This window comes from Cibotium barometz, chromosome 23, assembly GCF_041138505.1.
Source record: "Cibotium barometz isolate CiBa-2024 chromosome 23, ASM4113850v1, whole genome shotgun sequence".
Classification (NCBI taxonomy): domain Eukaryota; kingdom Viridiplantae; phylum Streptophyta; class Polypodiopsida; order Cyatheales; family Cibotiaceae; genus Cibotium; species Cibotium barometz.
In genome coordinates, this window is record NC_141068.1 from 38,036,036 (window position 1) to 38,041,696 (window position 5,661).

Sequence of the window (5,661 nt, forward strand, 5' to 3'; positions counted from 1 at the left end):
TTTACTACTAATAGAGAATCTCCCTTTATGATTAACTTCCGAATTTTCTATTTTAAAGCAGCCTGCAACCCCTGAAACAATGCTGTGTATTCAGCCTCATTGTTGTTACTTTCAGCTTCCAAAAGTATCCCATCCTTTAGAATCAACCTGCCTTCTGAATCCTGGATTATATACCCCCCGGTGGCCTGATGTATACTCCTCTTATATGAACCGTCAAAGAATAAAACATGAGCTCCGGGAATGATAATTTGTTCCTTTTTTTCTATCTTTGAATCCACTTCCTTTACCAGTATCGGACCATCCTTGTATGTTAGAAGATATGCCAGAGTTGCCTTTTTTTGCAAGTATCTTCAATCAAAAATGAGAAATCATATTCTTGAAGCTCCACTAACCATTGCATCATACCTTTTGAGAGTGAAGTACCATTCACCAGCTGAGGGAGTAAAGTATAGTTTGTCAGTACCACAAATGGTCTCATCAGGAGATATGACCTGAATTTCCTGCAAGCATACACCAGACTTGACAAAACCAATTCAGCCTCAGTGTATTTCCTCTCTGCTTCTGTCTTCACTCTACTTGCATAATACACACGCTTCATATATCTCAATTCATCTCCTCTCTGCATTAAGATTGCTCCAACTACATCCGGACCAAAAGATGGATTCACATAAAAGACCTGAGAGAAATCGAGAGCTTTTACACTAGAAATACTTCCCAATACTTCTTTCACTTTCTCAAACACTTCCTCGCATTCTTCATTCCATTGCAATGGTTCTTTCTTCATAGCTTGCTGAAGAGGGTAAAGGAGTTGAGACATTAAAGGAACAAATCTTGCCATATATTTTACCTTCTCGACAAAAGTCTGGAGCTGCCTAGATGTTGATGGTGCAGATAATAAGATAAGAGCTTTTATCTTCTCTGGATCAGGTTCAATTCCATTTTGAGATATCATATGCCCCAACAGCTTCACTTTTGAATATCCTAAATGACACTTCTTTGGATTTAGCTGTCCACCTGCATCATCCATTTTAGAAAGTACTTGCTCCAATTTATTACCATGCTCCTTTTGAGAACTATATACACATATATCATCCAAAAAAGCTCTCACAAAATGATCTGTAAGAGGTGCAAGTACTCTATCAGTGTTCCTCTGATACCATGAGGGTGCATTTTTCAAACCAAATGGTACTACTCGGTAACAGAAGCAACCCCACGGTGTAATGATAGTGGTTTTAGCCTGGTCTTCCTCAGCAATTGAGATCTGAAAATACCCAGAGAAGCCATCGCATACACTATACCTCTCATATCCAGCTACCCTGTCCAAAATATCATCAATGAATGGCAGAGGATAGTGATTGCTTTTCGTTGCAGCATTCAGAGGCTTGTAATCAATACAGACTCTCCACCCACCTGTATGCTTTGGAGTAAAGACCACTGGATTTGCCCAATCTGAGTGATCTACTGGATAAATTAACCCTGCTTTTAACAACTTACTCAACTCCTCTCTTAACATAGGCAATAGCTCTCTATTTATCCTTCTTAGTTTCTGAAACACTGGCCTCACACCCTCTTTCAATACTATAGGCATTGGTTCACATTTGAATCCTCAGATCTCTTCGTATGAAGTAATGAACAAATGAGGGAATTTATGTATTACCTTCATATACTCTTCTTTCTCCACTGGCTGCAATTTAGGATTCAGCATGCCCTGTAACAGCTTCTCTTTCTCTGTGTACTAGGTGATGGAGGCTGCATCAGACTGTCCATATCTTCAAGTCTGCTCTCTTCTTCCTTCTTTACTTGCATCACATACTCATTTTCTTCCTTCATTATAAATGATACCTGGCTCTCATCATCAGAAGTAGAACTCTCTTCTTCAGTTTCACTATCTGTATACTCATCAGCACTTGTTTCTTCAGGCTCACTCTTCATTTCCCGCTTACTACTCATATTGAACTTCCTGGCCCTTCCTCTCTTATTATGTACTGTTATAGTCCCTCTTCTCCAATTTTGGATGGCACCCACCTGTCTGGGCCAAGGTCTGCCCAAAATTAGTGGATAAGCTCCCAAACTAGCCGGCATAATATGGCAATTTATGTTGCAAACCACACCAAAAGCAGTCATTGGCACTTCTGTACATATACCCAGACACTTCACTTTTGCATGATTCGCCAAACGGAGTCTAAAATCGGAGCTAGCATTCAGCTTTAACCCCAATCTCTCCATACAAGACTGAGTCATTACACTGATTTGTGCACCGCCATCAACATATGCTTCTCCAACACTCACACTTCCACACCAAGCATCAACTGACAAATATCAAGAAGGTCTTTCACAGACATCAGCTCCATTTCGCCTTGTGTTGTGGGCTCATGCTCATTTACTTTCCTCGGATTTGCCAACTTCTTCCACTCTCTCTTAAGCTTCGGACACAATCCAAACAATTGGGCAAAAGTTATATTGGCTACCCTTCCCTTTAAATCTCCCATCAATGTATACTCCTCCTGACCTTGACCAATATGCAAATCTGAAGTTTTATAATGTCTTCTTGGCTTCCTCTTCTTCTTCTCTGGTTGAGGGCTTATATCAAATTGGACATGTTTACCTTTCTTAGAAGATGGTTCAGGTTCTGCCATTGTACTTCTCGTCCTCTTTGCCACAGGCATAATCTCTGGAATGGCCTCTACTCCTATCAGGCTGAGAGCCGGTCCCTTTCCTTTATCCTCCCATTTAACTCCACTGGTAGAGGGTTGATTTGGATCTTTTACTTCAACACTATGATCCCCCGATCTATCATTTAGTCCTCTGCATCACAGGATACATTCCACCACCTACTCTGGGCGGTTTGTCACATTGAGGGCTGATATGTCCCCGCTCCCCATAGTTCCAGCATTGGACATTGCTTAAATAATAGCCCCGTCCTCTCCATGTTCCTCCCATATTCCCTTCACCTGCTGTTGACATATTGTCTCTTCTATTATTTGGTGCACCTCGACTTCTTCCCTTTCCACCTGCTTCCATCCAATTCAAACTTAGAGACTTCATGAGCTCCACTGCATCATGTATGTCCCTCTTCAAAGTGTCCTCCTGTTCAGGAACAACAGCAGCTTCCCTTTCAGGATGTATACTCTCAATCTCTGGCATCTTCACAAACTTCTTCGGCTCTTCCTGTATTCCCATCTGGCTCAGACGCTTCACCTTCCACTCCTTCTCTCGAGCTACTCTGACAGCCTCCTCAAAGCTATCCAGGTCCTTCAGCTCCACCTTCAGACGGAGGGTTGGCTCCAGCAAACCGGTCTCTCTTTATCATCTGCGGGGGTACTTCAGGAATCAAAGCCTCACACCATAGACTCCACAGTCTACCAAACTCTATCAAATACTGATCCACATCCTGACCGTCCTTCTGTTGAATGTTACACAACTCCTTCCATACTTCATTTGGACTCCTCACTCGAGCAAACTGTGCCAAAAATGTAGCTCTGACTACACGGTACTCAGGATCCTGTTGATGAACATTCTTGTGTGTAGTCACAAACATCTGTAGCCATACTTTTGCATCACCCTGCAAGCAATAAGCCAAAATCTGAGAAAGGATCTCTGGGGTTGCCCTGTCTTTCATCAAGGCTGTAAACTCCATCTTCTCCAGAAACCTGACTGCACTCTCATGCGGCAATCCCCAAAACTTCGGAAAATCCTGAGCCATTTCCAAAATTTTCTTCACACAAACCCTTGTTCTTTTTCACAAACCAGAGAAAATTTTCTTCCTCTGTGGAGGCACCAAAAAGTGATGGCACAGAAGCGGTAAAGCTGTTTACACCTTTATAGGGTGCCACACTTCCACACACGCATATAAACACACCAGAAGACCAAACCCAAGAGCATGAACAAGATTTTATATTTTAGAATAGATCCTTATCTTTACAGAATTGTATATCTCAAACACGAGTCCCACTGCTAATCAACAGAAAGCAACACCCCTGGCCTGAAACTCCAGGAGATAGAAATCCACAAAAACCACACACACACCCTCTCTCTCTGAGTGTTCAGCCAGTTCTGCTCAGCTAAACACAGCAAGTCTCCTTGTCACCTTTCTCATGTTCACACAAGAACAGCAACCTGATGTCTTCCTCTCCTTATCTCCACAACAGCAGCAGTAGCATGGTTCTTTGACAGTAGAGCAGTATTGAGATATTCCCTGAACTCTGTTATCTTCTCTGCCTTCACAGTCCACACATGCACTCAACACTTGCTGCTGTCAACAGCCTCGTTTCCTTCACTCCTTCGCTGCTCTCTTCCTTAGTTACCAGCCGCCACCAGTTCTCAAAGCAAAAACCCAAAGCAACCTCTATCTTTGTTACCAACCCGACCACCAGTCCAAGCCGCAGCATCAAGGCGGTTCCCCCACGGTCGCTAGTCACCAACTGCAGCCCCACACATTGTTCTCCATCAGTTGCCCTCACCACAACTAAAAGGTTCTCCTCTCTTGCACTCCCCACGATCGCTGCCACCTCTTTTTTCTTTTCTGTTGACGCCCATTGTTGCTGACGTACCCAGCCAACGCTGCAGCACCTCCTACCGACTCCCCTCCCAGTTCACAGCCCGCTCCAAAGGTGACTCTCACACAAAACCCTTCGACGTTGGCACATCTACAGCCTGCTAAAAAACATCCATTTGTCTTTGCTAGTAGCCACCGGCTATTTTCTATTGCAGTCGACACTCCATCACGTCTCTTTGATCACGGCGGCTCGCACGAGCTACAGCTGCTCCGTTAGGCGACAACTCCTTGGCCACTCAACTCTCTAGCCCGTCCATAGCTAAACCACCAGAGCCCTCACCTCGTGCCAGTCAGCTGCACCCTCTTGCCAGCTTCTCCGCACCAACCACTGCCTTCCTTTCACATCGGCCCTCTAGTTGCCCGCAGCCAAAAAGCAGCCATCAACCCCACCCCCTGAAAGAAAACGACAACCCCCTCCTCTATACAGACAGCCCATCTCTCTCTCCCTCACTCTCAGCTCTCCCTTCTTCAGAAAACCCACTCTCTGGCTGCCACTCTCGAAACTTCTCCCTTCATCAATCCCCTCGCGCCGGTGTGTGCTGGCGAAAACGTTGGGTGCAGCGCACGCAGCCAAGTGGCTATTCAAAAAGATGGCCACATTAATATTTGTTCTTTTATTATTTTTATTATGCTCAAAAGGTGGCCACAATGCTTAGAGTGCCCTTTCTACCATTCCCTCATATGCTTCATCAATATACATGGTGCCAACACTTCTCCAATATGAAGACAAGAGCTGCATCCGCTATTTTCATCAATACTGATGGCTGTGCTTTCACTTCCCTTGCTCAACAAATTTTATCTCAAATAAAACTCAAAGCTGACCCAGACTAATTACATATTTCGTGATACTCTCAGTACTTTGCACAGTATGTACACATTACCAACTCCTATTTTGTCCACACAGCATCTAGTATTGGGGATTTGAAAAACATGATGAAAAATTACATGAACCAACTTAATGAAAATGTGAAGGCTGTAACTCTTGATGTGAATTTTCTAAAGCGCCAATAAAACTTGTTGTCTGCACGTCACCTTGAGCCTAATCCCACTAACATGGTGTGTCAAGCTTCTCATGTATCCGGCCATCTTTCCAAAGATTGCCCCAC